The sequence below is a fragment of the Lissotriton helveticus genome, chromosome 7 (genome assembly GCF_964261635.1).
Source record: "Lissotriton helveticus chromosome 7, aLisHel1.1, whole genome shotgun sequence".
In the NCBI taxonomy this organism is placed as follows: domain Eukaryota; kingdom Metazoa; phylum Chordata; class Amphibia; order Caudata; family Salamandridae; genus Lissotriton; species Lissotriton helveticus.
The window spans coordinates 1,635,832,062-1,635,850,753 of record NC_136068.1 but is presented as its reverse complement, the minus strand read 5'-3'; the positions used below and the strand labels follow the sequence as shown (position 1 = coordinate 1,635,850,753).

Here is an 18,692-nt window from a genome sequence, read left to right as displayed (position 1 = left end):
TTTCGCCGCCGTTGCGTCACTTTTGTGCTGCCAGCCGAATTGTATAGAGTTCTAGCGCCAGCCCTTGTTCCTGTCCTGCAAAGGTTATTTGTCCATATTTCTGAGGGTAGAGGGAGGGCACCCCCATCATGGAATGAGGCAACTGTGGTCCTGATCCTAAAACCATTAAAGCCACCAAGCCAATGTGATTCTTATAGGCCAATCTCTCTGCTTAATTTTGACTATAAGATCTTTGCCAAGATTTTAGCAGAGAGATTAAATGGTGTAATAGGAAAGGTGCTTCATAATGATCAAAAAATGTTTGTTAAAGGGCGGAGTATTCAAGACTTGACGCACAGTTTGATGGGTGCAATAGACATAGCAACTTTGCATAAATTGCCGTTGGCTATCATCACACTAGACGCCACTAAGGCATTTGACCATGTGAACCGTGAACTGGGTTTATTTAGCACACGTTTTGGCCAGATGTAATTTGGGTGAAAACTTTTGTAGAACTATCTTATCGTTTTATCAAATTCCCATAGCCAGAATATTGGTAAATGGTAATCTTTCGGCACCAGTAACAATCAAAAGAGGGACGAGGCAGGGGTGTCCCTTGTCACCCTTACTTTTTAACCTCTATATTGAGCCACTGGCGGAGAAATTTAGGCAGCAGGCCAGCATAGATCCCTTTAAGTTTCCAAGTTGGGAAAAAAATTATCTTTATATGCGGACGACATGATGATATATACATCTGACCCAGTAGAGGCGATTACAGCTTCACAGTTTGGGCAGATTTACGAGATCAACCAGTCAAAAACAGAGTGAATGGTCTGGAATATAAATGTCCAACTTCCCATATTGAAAAGAGAGATAAGGTATCTGGGTATCACACAGGATATCGATCAGATCACTGCCAAAAATTTAGTTAGGACAGATAAAGAAATAGCAGATACTTTGAAAAGCTGGGCGTTTCTTCCTCTGACATTAATAGGAAGACTTAACATATTGAACATGATGCTTTTACCAAAGCTTATATTCCTATTTCAGAATATCCCCTTAGCATTTAAGGAAGAGAAGCTAAGGAAAATACAAGCTAGAATGAATTATTTTGTGTGGGCCTCCAAGGGCATAAGGATTTCGTGAAAAAAGCTGTGAAGGAAAAAAAAATAAAGGGGGGTTGTGTGCACCGGATTTGAAGCTGTACGCTTGGGTATTTTATTAAGGGCAGGAAAGATGCTCCTAAGTCAGCCTGATGACTCAGATACAAGAATAGTGCTTAAAGAAAAGTTATTATGTTATGTTATTAGTGGTTTTGTAGCGTGCTCAATTACTCAAGAATATCCTGGCACGTAGAAATGCAGTAAGGCGGGATAGCTGGAATAATTACAATGACAGTTTAAAAAGGTAGGTTTTAAGTGCTTTTTTAAAAAGATTTTAGTCCTGGGTAGCGCGTAGCGGCGGGGGAAGAGAGTTCCAGCCAGTGGCTGCCTTAACGGTGATAGACTAGCCACCAAGCGGGGAGCAGATGTTGGGAGGTTGACCATGATGGACGACTAGGTGAATTCAAACACAACCCATTGTGCGTCAGGGAGTCAATGTAGACTGCGCAGGTGTTGGCGGACACTGGACTGCTGTGAGATGTTAAGGAGGAGTCTGGCTGCCGTGTTTTGTATGATTTGAAGGCGGTTGGTAAGGTAGGCAGGAATGCCAGAGAACAGGGCGTTCGCGTAGTCAAGACACGAAAGGGTGAGAGCCCTTGCCACTGTCTCTTTGGCCGTCCTTGGCAGCAGGGGGAAAAACCTGCGGAGAGCTTTCAGAGTGCCAAAGCACCCTCAGGTGAGTCTTTTAATGTGCTCATCAAATTTTAGGTTTTCCCCAAACCAAATTCCTAGGTTTTCAGCTGGTTTGCCAACAGCACTCGGGAAGGGAACATCAGGCGGCCATTAGGATTCTCTAAAATTAGAGGGAAACTGCCCATAGAGAAGTATTTCAGATTTATTTTCATTGCATTTTAATTGGGCCAGACAAGCCAGGTAAAGACTGAGGAAAGGCAGGTCTGGACCGAGGAGATGTCCAGATCCGTGCCCGGCCAGGTGAACAGCAGCTGCGTGTCGTCAGCCTAGGCAATTATTTTTGCCCCTAATTCTTCGGCCAAGAAAATCAGGGGGGTCAAATAGATGGTGAACAACAGTGGGCTTAATGAGGACCCCTGTGGAACCCCGGTGGCAAGCAGCTTGGCCAAAGAAGTATAGGGGGGCATCCACACCTGCTGAGTTCGATTGGTCAGTAATGAAGTCAGCCATTCTAATGCGTAACCAGCAATGCCAATGGATGCCAACCGAGAAATCAACAGCTGATGGGGTACCGTGTCGAAAGCGGCAGAGAGATCTAACATAATCAGAACCGCTCTGCCACAGGCGTCCAAGCACTTTCTGATAGCCTCAGAGATTTCAACCAGTGCTGACTCAGTACTGTAGGTAGCACGAAACCCAGATTGAGCAGGATGAAGAGCATGGGAGTCTTCCAGGAAGGCATCCAGCTGACGGAATGCAATTTTCTCAGATATTTTGGCCGGCGCTGGTAGCAGAGAGATTGGACGATAATTGGCTGGGACATCTGAGTTTAGTCCTGAACTTTTGAGAAGCGGCAGGAGTTTGGCCTGTTTCCAACAGTCGGGGACTGTAGCAGTCCTGAACGAGAGTCTAATAATCTCTGCGACCTTGGAGCAGACCACCTCCGCCACACCCCCTAAGACAAGGGCCGGGCAGGGGTCGGTGGGGGACCCAGACTTCATAGATTTCAGGACAGCTAGAGTAGCTTCCTCAGTAGGAGAGGAAAATGCATTAAAAACATGAGAAAAAGGGGGAGGGGAGCAGGAGGGAGTCATGTCCTGGTTACTCTGATCCTGACAAATGGTGCGCAGGCTGTCCTGAATCCCAACAATTTTGAAGGTTGTTCGGCACAGGGAGAGAGAAAGCTTTTTACAATTGAAAATATTTCCTTGCTGTTATTATTGGCCCTAGAAATCCTGCCTGTATAGTACTCGCTCTTAGCCGATCTTATGGCGGGGTAGTATACCCTCTGAGCCGCACGTAGAGCCCCCTTAGCAGTAGAGCAGTAAGTGCGTCTCCAACATCTCTCCAGCTTTTTGCAGTTAAGCTTCAGTTCTTTCAGGGCATGTGAAAACCAGGGCTTGGAGGGTGTAGAGCGCTTATTTGAGCCAGTGCCCTGTTTGACAGAGGCCTTCACCCCCGAGTAGATCCAGGTGTCAAACTGCTGCACAGCAGCTGAAAGCTCGGGGCCAAGCACTGGACGGCTCTGCTGAAGAGCGTTGGTCAGGGCCGACAAGTTAATCTTCTGATGGTAGGTGTTAGGCAGGGTGGAGCAGGGAGATTTAACTAGAGGCCAAGAAAACCTAATAAGCCTATGGTCCGACCAGGAAAGAACTTCGGGGTCGGATGTTGTTAGGGCAAAATTAGAACAAATTAAGTCCAAAAGATGGCCACCCGAGTGCTATGGCAGCTTTACCCACTGGGACAGCTGAGCCAAATTAAGGGATTCTAACAGACTAAGAGAGTCCAACGACTCCCTCACATCAACATGAATGTTGAAATCCCCCAGAATGAGAAACTTTGTGAACCTCAAAGGCCAGGGGTACGATCACATCCTCCAGCGCCTTAAGGAAGGGTCCAGCAGGACCTGGGGGCGGTAGATCAGAGTACCACCCAGCGTAAAATGAGGCGAAAGAACAAGGGAGAAGTGAAGAAACTCCTCGTCTCCCAGTACGCTGGAAGTCTCACTGTGAAAAGACCAGGAGTCTCTAAAAACAACCGCCACCCCTGCCTCTCCCAGCTACGCAGTCAGCCCTAATGATTTTGAAGCCTCTCAGGATGCGCAGGAGCTGTTTAACCACGTCTTTGTGATGAACAAGATGTCAAGATTGCCATCAGACAGCAGCTCAAATATGTCAGCAGCGTGTTTCACCATAGAGCGAGCGTTTATTAGGGATGCAGATATTGTATTTTTGGTGTTGATTCTAGGAGAGGGAGCAAACAAAGATGGAGGGGAGGGCGAAGTTGCAGAGGGGACAGATTTTATGAGAGCGATCGGAGACCACCCACGGCTGAATGCCTTTACAGATGGTGTTGTTAAGAGCTATTAGCTCCTTCTGGGAGTACCTCTTTAGGTCAGCCACTGAAGGGGAAGTAAAAATGGCAGCATGGCCGGCGCTAGGCGCGCCCGGGGCGCGGACGGGCGGAGACAGGCTAACCTTTGGCTTACCTTCGACGCGCCAGCAGCGCGCCCGTTGCGCGCGTCCGCTGCGCGTCCGAAGAGGCGTGCGCAATTTATATGCGTACCTCCCTCCCCCAGCTAGAGCGCTGCCACTAGCCCAGCCGGGGTCCGGGACTACACCAAAGATGGCCTCCACACAAGCGGCACAGCAAGCCGCGGTTAAACGGGGCAGGGAAGGCTCACCTCCGCACCCTGAAGTAAAGCTAACAGGTATGCAATGCTCAAAACAGAATTAAAATGGTCAAATTCAGCGTGAGCGCTTCTGCGCAAGAAATCAGTTTCAGCTGCAATTTTAAAAGAAATAGCACAATAGAGCATACTTTGAAGGAAAATGCCTCTACAAGTCTAAGCGGGACCGAGTAGGAGCTGCCACCAACCCACCCTAGACGCAAGCGACCCAGTCTGGCGAGTGATTTATATGTGTACCTCCCTCCCCCAGCTAGAGCGCAGCCACTAGCCCAGCCGGGGTCCGGGACTAAAACAAAGATGGCCACCCGCCCTTCACACAATTGGCACAACAAGCCGCGGTGAAACGGGGCAAGGAAGGATCACCTCCGCACCCTGAAGTAAAGCTAACAGGTATGCAATGCTCGAAACAGAATTAAAAATGGTAAAATTCAGTGTGAGCGCTTCCGCGCAAGAAATCAGTGTCAGCTGCAATTTAAAAAGAAATAGCACAATAGAGCATACTGTGAAGGAAAATGCCTCTGCAAGTCTAAGCGGGACCGAGTAGGAGCTGCCACCAACCCACTCTAGCCGCAAGCGACCCAGTCTGGCGGGTGATTTATAAGTGTACCTCCCTCCCCCAGCTAGAGCGCTGCCACTAGCCCAGCCGGGGTTCAGGACTACACCAAAGATGTCCGCCCGCCCTCCACACAATCCGCACAGCAAGCCGCGGTGGAACAGGGCAGGGAAGGCTCACCTCCGCACCCTGAAGTAAAGCTAACAGGTATGCAATGCTCAAAACAGAATTAAAATGGTAAAAATCAGCGTGAGCGCTTCCGCGCAATAGAGCATACTTTGAAGGAAAATGCCTCTGCAAGTCTAAGCGGGACCAAGTAGGAGCTGCCACCTACCCACTCTAGCCGCTATGGGACATTAAAGGAGGAGGCCAAGCCTTTATGTATAAGTTTGGTGACCCGCGATTCTTTAAGAACGTCCACTTAAAGCTGCTGAAAGATATAGCGACCATCTGGTATAAAATCAGAAAAGCTTTGAAAATTGGTTACTATAGTGCCCTGGCACCTATATGGGATTCACTAGGATCTCCATAGTGGTCCAAAGATGCACTCGCAATGCCATTGAAAGTCGCAGGGATAGAACACTGGTTTCAGTTAATGCCTGAGGGCTCGCTGATATCATGGGACGAGATAAACAACATTACAGAAAGAAATCTATTAAAATTTAAATATCTTCAAATCAGAAGCTGGAGCCAGGCATCTGGCTTAGTTGCGGGCGTCTCAAATGAACTGGAGAAGGCAATATACGAAACAAAGCGGAACAAGAAAGAGACAGCGAATCTCTACTGGACGATGCTGGATATGGCTGACGGAGACTTTACCTTACTGAATGAGCTCTGGGGAGAATACTTGCCAGATGAAAATACGGAAGAAATATGGCAAGTATCTTAGGATTTACAACACTCTATAGTAGCTGCTGCCAATTTAAAAAGAAACCATCTTTTTTCTCTCCACAGTTTACTGGTCCCCATCTAGGCTGTCAACATTTTCGAAGGGTCTTATCCCCTGCTGTCCGAAGTGCCAGCAGGAAAAAGCTGATGATATTCATATGTTTTTAAGGTGCCCTATGTTACATACATTTTGGGGTGCGGTGAGTGAAAGTATGAAAGTCATGTTCAGTTTTGAAATTCAGGTGAGCATTATTTTAGTTTTTTTTGTTTTTTTTCCGAATTATGATTTACTACCACGAAATGTTAGTAAGTTGTCTTTTTATTTAATTTTACTTGCACACAGAGAAATTTGTAAATGTTGGCTTAAGGGCACCGCACCGACCTACCTAGACTGGGTGAATGCAAATAAATTTACAATACATTTAGACTGGGTTAATTGGAAAAGGAAAAAAGATTTTTGGCTGGCTAGACAAGCTGTGACAAGAGTGACCTATATTTCCAATGATTATGCCTTTTCGCAGATAAATATATCCCTCGGATCAGTTGCACGGGCCATCAAGTTAGAAGAACTGAACTGACTAATTGTGAAGGTATTTGTGGAAAGTGCATCCATTAAGATCAGATCAGAGTCTTTATACTGCCGGTGCTAATTATTCGAATGGGAGGCCGAAGAACGAATACAGCGGACTCTAGGCACATCTTTTGGCGTATGAGGACAAAAAAAAGAAAAAAAAATGAAACGTCAGGGGGCCTCATTAATCCTAAAAAGGCTAGATGGGTGTTGACATTCATATATAGGCACGAGATTGGGTGTTCTTCTTTCAGTTAACTCACTCACAGAACAGCGGGCACATTTGTGGATAATATTCTTTGTTTCTGTTAGACCTGGCATCTTTGGCGTGGTTTCCCCCTATCTTTTTGCCTCTACCTGCTGTATTTAGGATGCTGTGCTGGATTTCATTTTTGCTGGTTTAGATGCTTTGGGCACTTTTCCACTGCTGTTCAGTGTCAAAGTGCAAGTGCTCCCTGTGTAAATTGTTATTATGATTGGTTATCCATGATTGGCATATTTGTGTCACCAAGAAGGCCCTAGTAAAGTGCACTGAGTGTGCCAGGGATGGTGATAACAAATTCTACTAGTGGGCCAACAGCACTGATTGTGCCACCAACTTGAGTAGCCCTAAAATAGTGTCTCAGGCCTGCCACCACAGTGCCTGTGTGCAGTCTGTGAACTGTCATGTCCTCCTGGTCAGTTTCCCCACTGGCCAGGCCTAACCCTTCCCTTTCTGTACACATTGGTCACCCCTATGGAAAGCCCAAGGTACCCCCTTGGGCAGAGTGCAGTGCATGTAAAAGGTTGAGCATGTACTTGTGCAGGTGACATGCTATGGTACTGAATTGCAGCCATTTTCGTTTTTCACTATTGCAAGTGATTAAAGAGATTTTTTGGGAAGGTGCACTTTAAGAAATATGGTGAGGCACAAGCACCACGTGATGAGGATTTGAATAAAGGTGGGTGGATTGAGCTTTAAACAGCTACGTTGGGAGCAGCACGATTTAGAACGGTGTCGAGGGGAGATGAGGAAGGTAAGGCAGTCAAAATGCAGGTATGCATAGTGATTGATTGGTAGTTCAGAGAAAGAGAAATGTTGAGATGTGAGAGGACACTTGTTGGGGAATGGAGGCGCACTTTTATATAGATCGACGTAGGTTGGATATTTGTTCACGACTCATTTTTGTTCTTTTCTATAGAGGTCTTGAGCACGAGGTTCACAGGGAGGGCACATCCAGAGTATGTGTAATGTGAACTGGTGTAGTTTTAGCGGGAGGCGTAAAGACTGCAGGACGGGGCAGTGAACAGTGTGTTTAGGAGTCAACCTACATCATTGAGTCACACGTTTGATAAGGGATATTTGGGCTTACTGTCTGTTGCAAATTTATTGTGTAAAATGCAGTGTTCATTGAAATATGCTTTTATTATTATAGATACCCCCGAAGAAGGTCGAGTGGACCGAAATGCAATGGGTAGAATGAATGTTCTGAAATCATGAAGTTTTAAGATATTGCCTGCGAATCAGCCTGGATGGGCATTCTCAGAGTATTAAGATGCAAAAAAACATAAAAACTTTATGTCTTTGACGTGACGGAGAAAGAACGAGTAACATTGTGGAATTAAATTGAAAATAAAATTTGATGAACTTGGTCAAACTATGGAATATGTGTGAATATTGTTGACACAAGTGTACACAGCTGTGCAACTCTTTCGTGGCACGGACACCCCGCGCCATTTTACAGTCTGTGAACTGCCATGTCCTCCTGGTCAGTTTCCCCACTGGCCAGGCCTAACCCTTCCCTTTCTGTACACATTGGTCACCCCTATGGAAAGCCCAAGGTACCCCCTTGGGCAGAGTGCAGTGCTTGTGAAAGGTAGAGAATGTACTTGTGCAGGTGACATGCTCTGGTAGTGAATTACAACCATTTTCGTTTTTCACTATTGCAAGGCTATCTTGCCCCGTAGGCTATCATGGGAAATGCTGGCTACAGTGGCTACCAGCATATCTTCCTATAGACGCAAGATAGGACATAAAAGTCTGGTATCCCTGAACTCAGAATTTAATAACACATCTTTTAGGAAAGGTTGTTTTTAAATCCTGTGTTTGAGAACAGCACTTTTAGAAAGTTGCTGTTCTCTTGTCTAACCTTTCTGTGTGCCATGGCCTGTTTGTGAATTGACTGCCTGGTTTGTGAGTGACAAGGGCTGGGTGGCTCCCAGAGTCTGAGTGGGCCATCCCTGGGCCGAATAGCTCCATCTGCCTCTAGAGTAGTGGGAGGGGACAGCACATGGGCCTGAATAGGGCTCTGCCTGTCTTCCACAATGCTGGCTCTGCCTTCTGCTGTGCGGCTGATGACCCTGCCCTTCTCACTGAAAGGAAAGGCCAGGATAACAAAGTGCTCAAGGAATACCCAGATCAAAGACTTTTAGGGGTATAAGTACAGGACCACTGACTACAGAAAATTAGATCATCCTTGAATCAAGAAGGAACCTCTGCCAAGGAGAAAGCTGAAACTGAAAAAGGAAGACTGTCCTGCTGTTGCTCTGCTGGACTGGCCTGCTGTTGCTTTGCTGCCAAGGAGAGGGGAAGGACTTTGCTTTGTGCTGTGTCCCCTTGCTTGAAGGAATCTCCAAGGGCCTAAGAAGTGCCGGCTCCCTGTTAAGAAGTCCCAGGAACATAAGGACTTCACCCCCAGCTTCCCTGAACTCTGCTGAGAGAGTTCTGTCCTTCCTAGAGTGCTTGGGCCAGTTGTGGTGCCTCTGGAAGTTGTACCTGTGTTGGGAAGCTGGAAACCATGCTTTTAAAGACTTTCTGCAAGTTTTGTCACATTGCTCGCTTGCGGAGCACATCCCCGACAGTGCGAGGAAATTCCCGCCGCTACGAAGGTCAAGATCGTTGCAGCACCTGTTGCCGCTGCCAGAGCCATTGCACTCTTCGTTTGCGGGACGCACCAGACCGGTGCGGGAAGGCTACCATTGCTGCAAGTGTTGTCGCAGAGCCTGTTGTCGCTGGGTAAGATCGTCACACCGCTTGCTTGCGGACCCCATCACGTCGCTGCGAGTGTCATTGCAGATCCATCGCATCGAGGAGCTGCGAGAGGGAGATCACTGTTGGTACGCGTATTGTCGCCCCGGAGATCGCCGCAGCCCCTACAGATCATCTTATCAAGCCTTTGCGAGAGTAAACTTCCTACAGAACCTACGCACCGGAATCCATAAAAGTCTTCGCCTTCCTCCACATACAGACCGGATTCGTTGCAACACGCCCGCTGCTGCAACGGGGTTGTCGCATCGCCTCCCCAGGGTCTCAGCAGCAACGCATCGCTTGTTTGTCACCACACCAGCTTCTGCTTTGGAACTTTGTCGCATTTAAAAGGTACTGTTGGCTAAACCTGACGCAACTGTGAACTTTTCACGCAACTGTGGATTATTTTTATCGCAACTTTAAGAACTCTTTCGCAACCATATTCCTGAACTGTGAATGCTGGATTTTTGTCGTTTTGGTCTTGTGTAGTTTAGATTAAATACCTTTATTTTTCTGAACTGTTGTGGAGTCAGTTTGTGGTGTTTTCACTGTGTTACTGTGAGTGTTGGTACAAATACTTTACACATTGCTTTTGGATAAGCCTGGCGGCTTGTGCCAAGCTACCAAGGGGGTGAGCAGAGGCTATCTAAAGAGTGTTTCCTCCTTACCCTGACTAGAAGCAAGGGTCCCTATTTGGACAGTGGTACCTACCTCTGCCAACTAGAGACCCCCAGTTCTAACAGTTTCAAATAACACATATTCTAGGAGAGTGGATATTTGTATGAAGAAGTAATAGGAATTTGAATATGATATCAGACACATAGGCTAGATACTAGCCAACAAGCATTTGACAATGATTAACTCATGTGAACAGAGTGATATCCTTCTGCATGAACACTAACCTCCATTCCTTCCTATGTGGTGAGGCCTGAATGTTGTACTGGAACCGTCACTAGATACATCTGCTGTCACGGAAAGTCTACGCTCAGCAGTAAAATGAGCAATTCATGAACATTACATAGAATAATGCAAACATTTGGCCTCATAGATGTATGGAACCATTGACACTCATGCTCACAAGCTACATTTACTATTTATGTCTCATGATGCGGAATCACAAATTGATTATTGAGTCTTTCAGACAGATACAGAGGAACTCACTCGAGCTAAAACTCGAGTGTAAGAAGTTTGAACGGGCTTGGTATTAAAACTACAGTGAGGCTGACAAAAAAGAAATATAGAGCTAGCCAGGGGACTTATAAAGAGAGGATTAGACAACTTAAACAATCCTATTTCACAGATCGTATTCTTGGGGCCAAGAGCTCATCCAAGGAACTTTTTTTTACGGTTGCAAGCTTGGCTACGCCCAAGCCAGTGGCCACGCCCCCCAGCCCGGAACTTTGCGTGAACCTTGCTCAGTTCTTTGTGAGCAAGGTGGAGAACATATTTGTATCTTTGGAAATCCAAGTCAGGCAGAGCCTTCAAGAATCCAGGTCCAAGAATCGGACAGCGAACACACAGGAGACCAAACTGCTTTCGTTCGCTCCAGTTAGTGGAGAAGAGGTCAAGAAGCAGCTGCTGAGCATAAAATCGGGCTCACCACATGATCCGTGTCCGGCAACAGTGGCAAAGCAGGCAGCAGCTCCCATAGCCAATTTCCTGGCCAAGCTATTTAATCAGCTATTTGAGACAGGGGACTTTCCATCCAGCTGGACATTGGCCTCGATCCAACCGCTTTTAAAAAAAACTAACCTGGATATTGCCGACCCCAACAACTATCGGCCGATTGCGAGATTACCATTGCCGGCGAAAATCATAGAAAGAGCTATGAACACCCAGCTCAGTGCATACTTAGCAACTGTTCATGGCCTTGATATCTCACAGCATGGGTTTAGACCTGGCCATAGTACGGAATCCGCCCTGATCAAATCAACAGTAGAAATCAGGAAAGTGATGGACTCAGGGGGTCGAGCAGCTCTGGTCATGCTGGACTTATCAGCGGCCTTTGATACGGTCCACCACACCATCTTGGTGGACCGTTTGGAAGAGTGCGGGGTACAGGGGAAGGCCTTGGACATCTTGAGAGCCTTCCTGACCAACAGGGTTCAGGTGGTGGCAATGGGGGAATACGAGTCTAAACCCTTCCATCCACCTTGCGGGGTTCCTCAAGAATCCACGCTTAGCCCCACCCTATTTAATATTTATGTATCTTCCTTGGCCCCGGTTATCCGCTCCTATGGGTTCGAATTAACATCTTATGCAGACGACACACAGATTGTGGTGTCGCTGCTTCCAGGGAGAGAGGATGATGTGGCCGGTAAGTTCCAGGAGTGCATGACAGCAGTGAGCACTTGGATGGCCGGGAACTGCCTAAAGCTGAACTCGGCCAAAACCGAAGTGATACTGCTTGGCTCCACAGTCAACTTTTGGAGCCCGCGGTGGTGGCCGGAAGAGATGGGAGCCCTCCCCACCCCGGTAAACAAGGTAAAGAACTTGGGGGTCGTGATAGATGATAGACTCTCTTTCAGACCTAAAGTAAATGCCCTATCCTCATCCATTCATTGGACGTTGAAAATCCTCCGGAAAGTCCTCCCATTCCTACCAGAAGACTGCAAAAAATCGGTGGTGGCGGCCCTTGTGCTGTCACGACTTGAATATTGTAATAGCCTACTCCTTGAAGCCCAGCAAGGAGTGCTCAACAAGCTGCAGATACTACAGAATGCAGTAGCTCGCCTTCTCACAGGCCTACCTAAGTTCGCCTCCATCTCCCAGGAACTGTTGAAGCTTCACTGGCTCCCAGTGCGGAAGCGGATCTTATTCAAAACAATGTGCATTGTTTTTAAGGCAGTCCCTGGAATTGGCCCACCATTCTTTGGGCAATATTTCCACTGGTACAGACCAGGGAGACTCCTCAGGTCAGCCGCCCTTGGGATGATTAATACCCCACGTATCAGGAAAGTGTGTTGGAGGGGGCAGAAGTTTTTTTCGAGGGGCCACTCTGGCCTGGAATGCCCTTCCGGTGGCCCTCCGACTGTCCACGGACCTTATGACTTTTCGGAGAAGCTTGAAAACGTGGTTGTTTATAAACTAATCCTGAGGCTTAGCTAGGGGAGCTATCATTACAGCGCCAGGACACCGCTCGGTAACAGCGCACTTTATAAATGTTAAAAAATAAATAAATAAATAAAATAAATGCCTGTACTTGGATATCTGAAATTGGAATGCAGCCTTGAACACTTTGGTATCCCTCCTTTGTAAATGTAACAATTACATTCCATGCCACCACCACTAGCTCTAGGTTATGGAAATTCCCCCTGTCAGAGCTGTTGAGCAGATTGTTAAGAGCAGTGCTGAGGCAATCCATTGGTGATTATTTCAAACTCAAAGGGGTCTTGTTGAAAGCGTGGGAGTGCTTTGGGAGGCCTTTAAAGCTTATATTAAAGGAACATATATTTCTAGGCAAGCAGGAAAATGTAAGCCAATCAAACACTAGATAGATTAGAAAAGACCTCAAACAATTAGAAGAAGAATATACTGCTTCACATAGGCAAGAGATATTGGTAGATTACCATATTTTGGACAATTGATTGTGAAATGAAACTTTAGGAAAGTATGATGGGGAAGGTGCCTGCCTCCATTCGGCTCTGCAAACTCTGACCGGTAAAACCCTTTCAGCTTTGGGACTTGCAAGCATCCACATGCTTCTCGGGTAGATAGTGTGAAGATGCTTCAAGCTCAGAACTAAATAATCACCCAGCATTGTTATAATAAATTGTCCGTCCCAGTTCTTGAGATTGTTAAAAAATGCACTTTAATGCACAAAGACACTCAATACCACAGACAACAGATCTGAACATTTCAGTGAACGAGAGCAAGTGCAATCGGAAGTAGGTAGCCATGGGCAGGTAACAAGTGCAGGTGCAGTTTTATCATTTGTGCGCTAAGTTACTCTAGTAGTGCCAATTGTTCTTATCTCTTTGTAGTGGATGTCAGGCACAGATCTGATGCGCCTGCCTCACATGCGTAATCAGAGATTCAGGACATATTACTAACACTCTCAAAAGTCTTGTAAGGGAGGAGCTAGGGAGTACTTGAGGCTGTTAACGCTGGTTAGCGGCGTGCGTAATTCTACTTTCATGTTCAGATACTGCAAACTTATTGTGGTGTCGTGTATTTCTATAGGTTCTGAATCGATCCCCCTATTCCTGACCCTATTCTGGTTAAGCTACCTAGCTAGTTAACTATCAGTCAGCCCATGAGGCAAGAAATTCCCCATGATGCAGATACCGTTATCTGACGCAGTCACACTACGGCACAGGAACGTGTTATCTGATTAGGTCATAACGCTTGAGATCTAATTAGACAAGCGATATTCCTCCAGCCCCTGATAAGGCATACGACGTTCTCATAACAAATCAAACCTATGACAACCTGGATAATCCGTGCGGCCATTGTTTTGATTTCACAGAGAACTTTAGTAAAGAATGTGCTAACAAGCAAGTCGTATGACATCTTTATTGACGTACCTATGTCCATCCTTACGTCAATCCCGGCACCTTTAAGGTATAAATATTGCCGATCTTGCCCTATGCAAAACACACGCGTGGTGACAAGACGGAGCAGCCATACTTGCCGAAGCCGAGAGCAGAAGCAGACCCCGCAGGCAGCAGCCCCGCCTTCCTGACGCGCTGAGAGACGCGCTGCTATCTCAAGCCGAGAGACCCAGCACCGGCGCTTCCGGGTAGCCCTCGCAGGCAGCCTGGAATATCGAGAGCAGAGAAAGAGATACCATTCCTCATTCATCCTAAATTCCAGGTACAGAACTGAATAACCCCTCCTAGAGAATTCTTTAGTTATTCACTTGGCAAAAACAAACTTAACTTAAACTGTAACTTTCTATTCCCGCCCACGCATTAGACTTAGGTCAGGTACACGGGGTAGGCGTATTTAGAAACACCAGTTGAGCACGTTTAGTCAAATGTATATGTGTATGTAAATATATTTTAATCATTTTAAACATCATATGGCTCAGAAACCATATCAATGTTTTTACAGTATTATTTTATACTATTGCTTCTAATGTATGCACTTTACTTAACTATAAGTATCGCAATAATATCGATCCATTTCTCTTGTACGAGAAAAGAGACTGATCAATAAATAACATCTTTTTATTGAACACGCCCGTCTCTTCCTTTTCTCTACATTCTGATGAGACTAAGAGTGCACGTACTGACTGAGTAAAATAATTGCCTTGTGCTCACACGACTCTTGAGATTGACTCTTGATTAGGGGAGAGCAAAGTTGTCATGTTCTATGGTTGTCAGAAACTAAATCCCTTCTTGTCTAATCAGGGGAGTTAATCCTTCCTTGAACATTCGAGAAAGTTTCTAGCGAACTCTGAGCTTAGCTGGCAAACCCAAAAATTAAGTCTAGTATCGACAGTAGTAGACCTAGTTAACGTCTGGCCTAGGCCTTTACTGCTGTAGGTACTATTCCAATGCGCAGAGCCTATTGGGAAAATAGGAACTACACTACATGGCGCCCAACGCGTTTGGAAAGGGCGATAAAACTAACGTAAGACATTTAGAGTAACTCAGTCGTGCTTTCTCACTCAGACCCCTTTTCCCAAATACTCCAAAGACGTCTGGAGTGGGTGAAAGGTTATAAAATCCTCCAAAACCTCGCAGGAGGGAACTCCTATGTATGGTTCTTGGTATAGTCAACGTTGAAGGATAAAACAGTTCCAAAATATTGTACACCTAATCTCTGTTTCCATAAAGAAACCTGATCTGCAAACAAACATAATACCATCCTGTCTGTAAAATGGGAGACAGTGATGGAGAAAGAGAAGCAATTAGATTAGCTACTGAAATAGCAGATGCTGATGCTACCATGCAAACAGCAGACCCGGATATAATACTCATCCAGGTCGCCAAAAGGAGATCTATAACCTTAAAACTTATAGAAAATGGACTGACACCTAGAGGTGGCACAGTCATATTCGTAATTGAGGCACACGAATATCGGCAGACAGAGGTATACTATACATGGATACATTTTCCAGCAGCAAATGCTGTAACAAAGTACTTCCACTATTACAAAGTAGAGGAACCTCCTGAAATGTACACTCCTTTCGAGGAGGTGGAAGTACCACTCAAATTCCAAGAGCATTTGCTCTTATTTGATGGCGCCCTAAAACATAACAATCACATTACAAGGCTCGGTCCTTTAGGAAGACCAGGAGCAACGTGGCCGGTCCTAGCCGGATACACACCACATCCAGACATCGAAAGAATGCCTGCAGCAGAGCTGTTAATACAGCTAAAACAACTACTAAAAATTCACAGACAATTAGTTCAGTATGTAATGCGGACTTCAACAATTCAGCCAGCGATTAAACTACCACAGCTGACCCCTCACCAGGGGAACACAAATAAAATTACACCACAGAACATCCAATCCTGCCTAGGTAAAGTTCCAGCTAAACGGGAACAAATACCATTCTGGTTGGCACAGAAAATTACCCAAATAGAGGCGGTGTTTCTTGACACCACCCCATTAGAAAAACACAGGATTCTGACTATATGTCTCCCAATGGGAATCGCACCACACATTGAGGACTGTGACACTTGGGGTACAGTCTTTGCTTCCATCTATACAAAAACGCACGGTGTTCCATCCATTTCGGTGATACCAGATGTGCTAAAACAAATTCAAGATGAATACGGTCCAGAACCTGCTTTAACTCTTGGTATGAAATTACTGAAAGACTTCAAGCAGGTCTCGGCTATATTACTAGCCAACATAAAAGGTGAAGCAGCAAACGTGGCGATCCGCCAGAGGTTAAAAGAGACAGATATAGCAGACCAACCAGCTGAAATTGCCAGAATCATAGAAAAATCCTATGAAGAACTAGGCAGAGATAGTCTAGGTGGAATACCAGTAAAACCGCAACTGACTACAAGTCCAGAAAAAATATTTTTTAATAATAATAATTCACCAAAAAAGAACTGGGATGGAAACAAACAATCCAATCCAAAAGAAAAGAAATTCCAGTCCAGAGGAAGGTCTCCTAGGCGAAGAGAGAAATCTCCAAACCCGAGACAAAGGTCACCTCAGAGTGAACCCTCTGGGAATAGATATAACCTTAGAAATAGGGATAATATTAAAAAACCTGATAGATATCAAGACATTGATACACGTCCCTCTCAATCTTTTCAGAATTCCTCGCAGAAATCGGAAAGAAGAGGACGATCAGAAGAGCACGCCAAGTCCAAAGACAAGGAACCTGCTCAACTGAAAAAGAAATCACAATTTCCAAAAAAGAAGGTAGCCAGTATCAAGGTAGTTAACAATGCCGAGAATACTGAGGACACAATTGAAAAACGGAGAGTGGGCTCAGACAATGCTAGACAGCGCAGCAGAGGTGAGCATAGCTCGCAAAGTCCTTATGAATCATCTGGAGACAGTGGACACGAATGAATACCTTCAAGTGGAAACTGCAGATACCAGAGTTAGCAAGCCCCACAAAATATACGAGATAACATTACGTATAGAGGGAGATAAGACTAGGAAAATAAGGGGACTATTTTGGGATAACCTATCCAAAGGCTATGACATCCTTCTAGCTGAAAAAGACTGGCCACCGGAGTTTGTCAGGGAGTGCCCTCATGGCGAAGAAGTAATTATGCCTGCCTTCTCGAATCAAATACCGATTCATAAAAAATACACACTTGCTAGAAAGTGGGCAGTGGCCTTAGCACCTGCTTTATATAAAAATCATGTAGGATGGGATGAGGATTCTCCTCCTCACAAAGTCCAGTTAAAATCACAACCAACTGCACAAAGGCAGTACCCTTTACACTTTAATTAGTCTTTATTCGATATATTTCAATCATAAAAGACATTTTTCAGAAATAAAAAGCGTTGTTTTTTATCCCACCCCACCCCCCCACCCTACAGAAATACAGAATCCACGCAAGTTAATACAATAAATAAGCAGAAAAAAGCAAAATAATAAAAAATCTTCATATCTCATACTATTTACACTACTACTATGTATTCTACTTACATCTTTACACAATCTTACAATATCCTATTTACATTTTTACATAACCTTAAAATATCCAGCTAAGTTCATAGAAGCCAATCAAATAAGGATAGAAGAACAACAACTATAAGTTGAAAATTACATATTTTCTCACGTAGAATACGACTTAAAAGAAGTTTAAATAAATGCAAACTGTACGACATTAAATAGAAATCCTAACTTATTCCAGACAGGTTTTGCGTGCCCGAATTATCCACATCCAGTGAAGGAACTTTGCCATAGCTATAACAACAGGCTGGGAGGAATCTGATCTTAAAATCCTGACAGCCTCATTTGACGTCTTTATACCTAACTGGATGCAAATTGGTTTGAGCCATGATTGTCTCGGTATTCTATATTCAGGGCAGGCAAATAACACATGGCCAATGTTTTCATTATGATCCGGACAGAAAGGGCACCTTGGAGTTTGTGCTTTATGCCATTTCACTGTTAGGGCATTCAACGGGAGTGTCCCCACCCTCATCTGATGATACCTCTTCCGGTCCCCTGGGACCGTAATCCAATCCCAGTATAGTTCGAGGGCCGGTGAGTGCTTGAGCTCCAAAAAATCATATGTAAAGGAACGGTCAATATGATTCCTAAAGCACTTGATCTCCACCATACTCCAGTAGAGTTCACGAAGTATCTTTTTTGGTGGAAAAGCACTATTTAGCGGATCATCCCACATTTGGGATAAACCCAATGCCCTATATAGAAGCTTAGCCTCTTTCAACCAGACTATCTTATTAGCAGTATCTAGGGATCTCACCTCCAGGAAGCCTTGGGCATACTGGGAGAGCTCAGGAGTTGTCCATAGCCTTCTCCAGTAGGCCACAATTCTATACTTGGCTATGTCACTAAAGCTATAGATTCCCAGATCATACTTTAAAGGTATCAATGGGGTTGACATTGGTAGCCCAGTAATGTTGCGGAGAAATTTATTCTGTGCTACCGTCAATTTATTCAGATTACTGGACCCCCATAGTTCTGCTCCATAAAGAACAGCTGCTCCGACCTTAGCATTGTAGATTTTTAAGACAGGTCTAATCGGTTTAGTGTGAGATGAAAAAAGCTCCTTTGTGAGAACTCCTGCAAGTTGAGCATGCTTTGTGTCTAA

General features: G+C 45.2%; 1 protein-coding gene across 2 annotated transcripts in view; it reads right to left on the bottom strand.

Annotated features, from left to right (window-relative positions):
* LOC144770626 (myeloperoxidase-like) overlaps positions 1–18,692 on the bottom strand; it is a 329,709-nt gene that overhangs the window by 262,015 nt on the left and 49,002 nt on the right. The window lies entirely within an intron of this gene.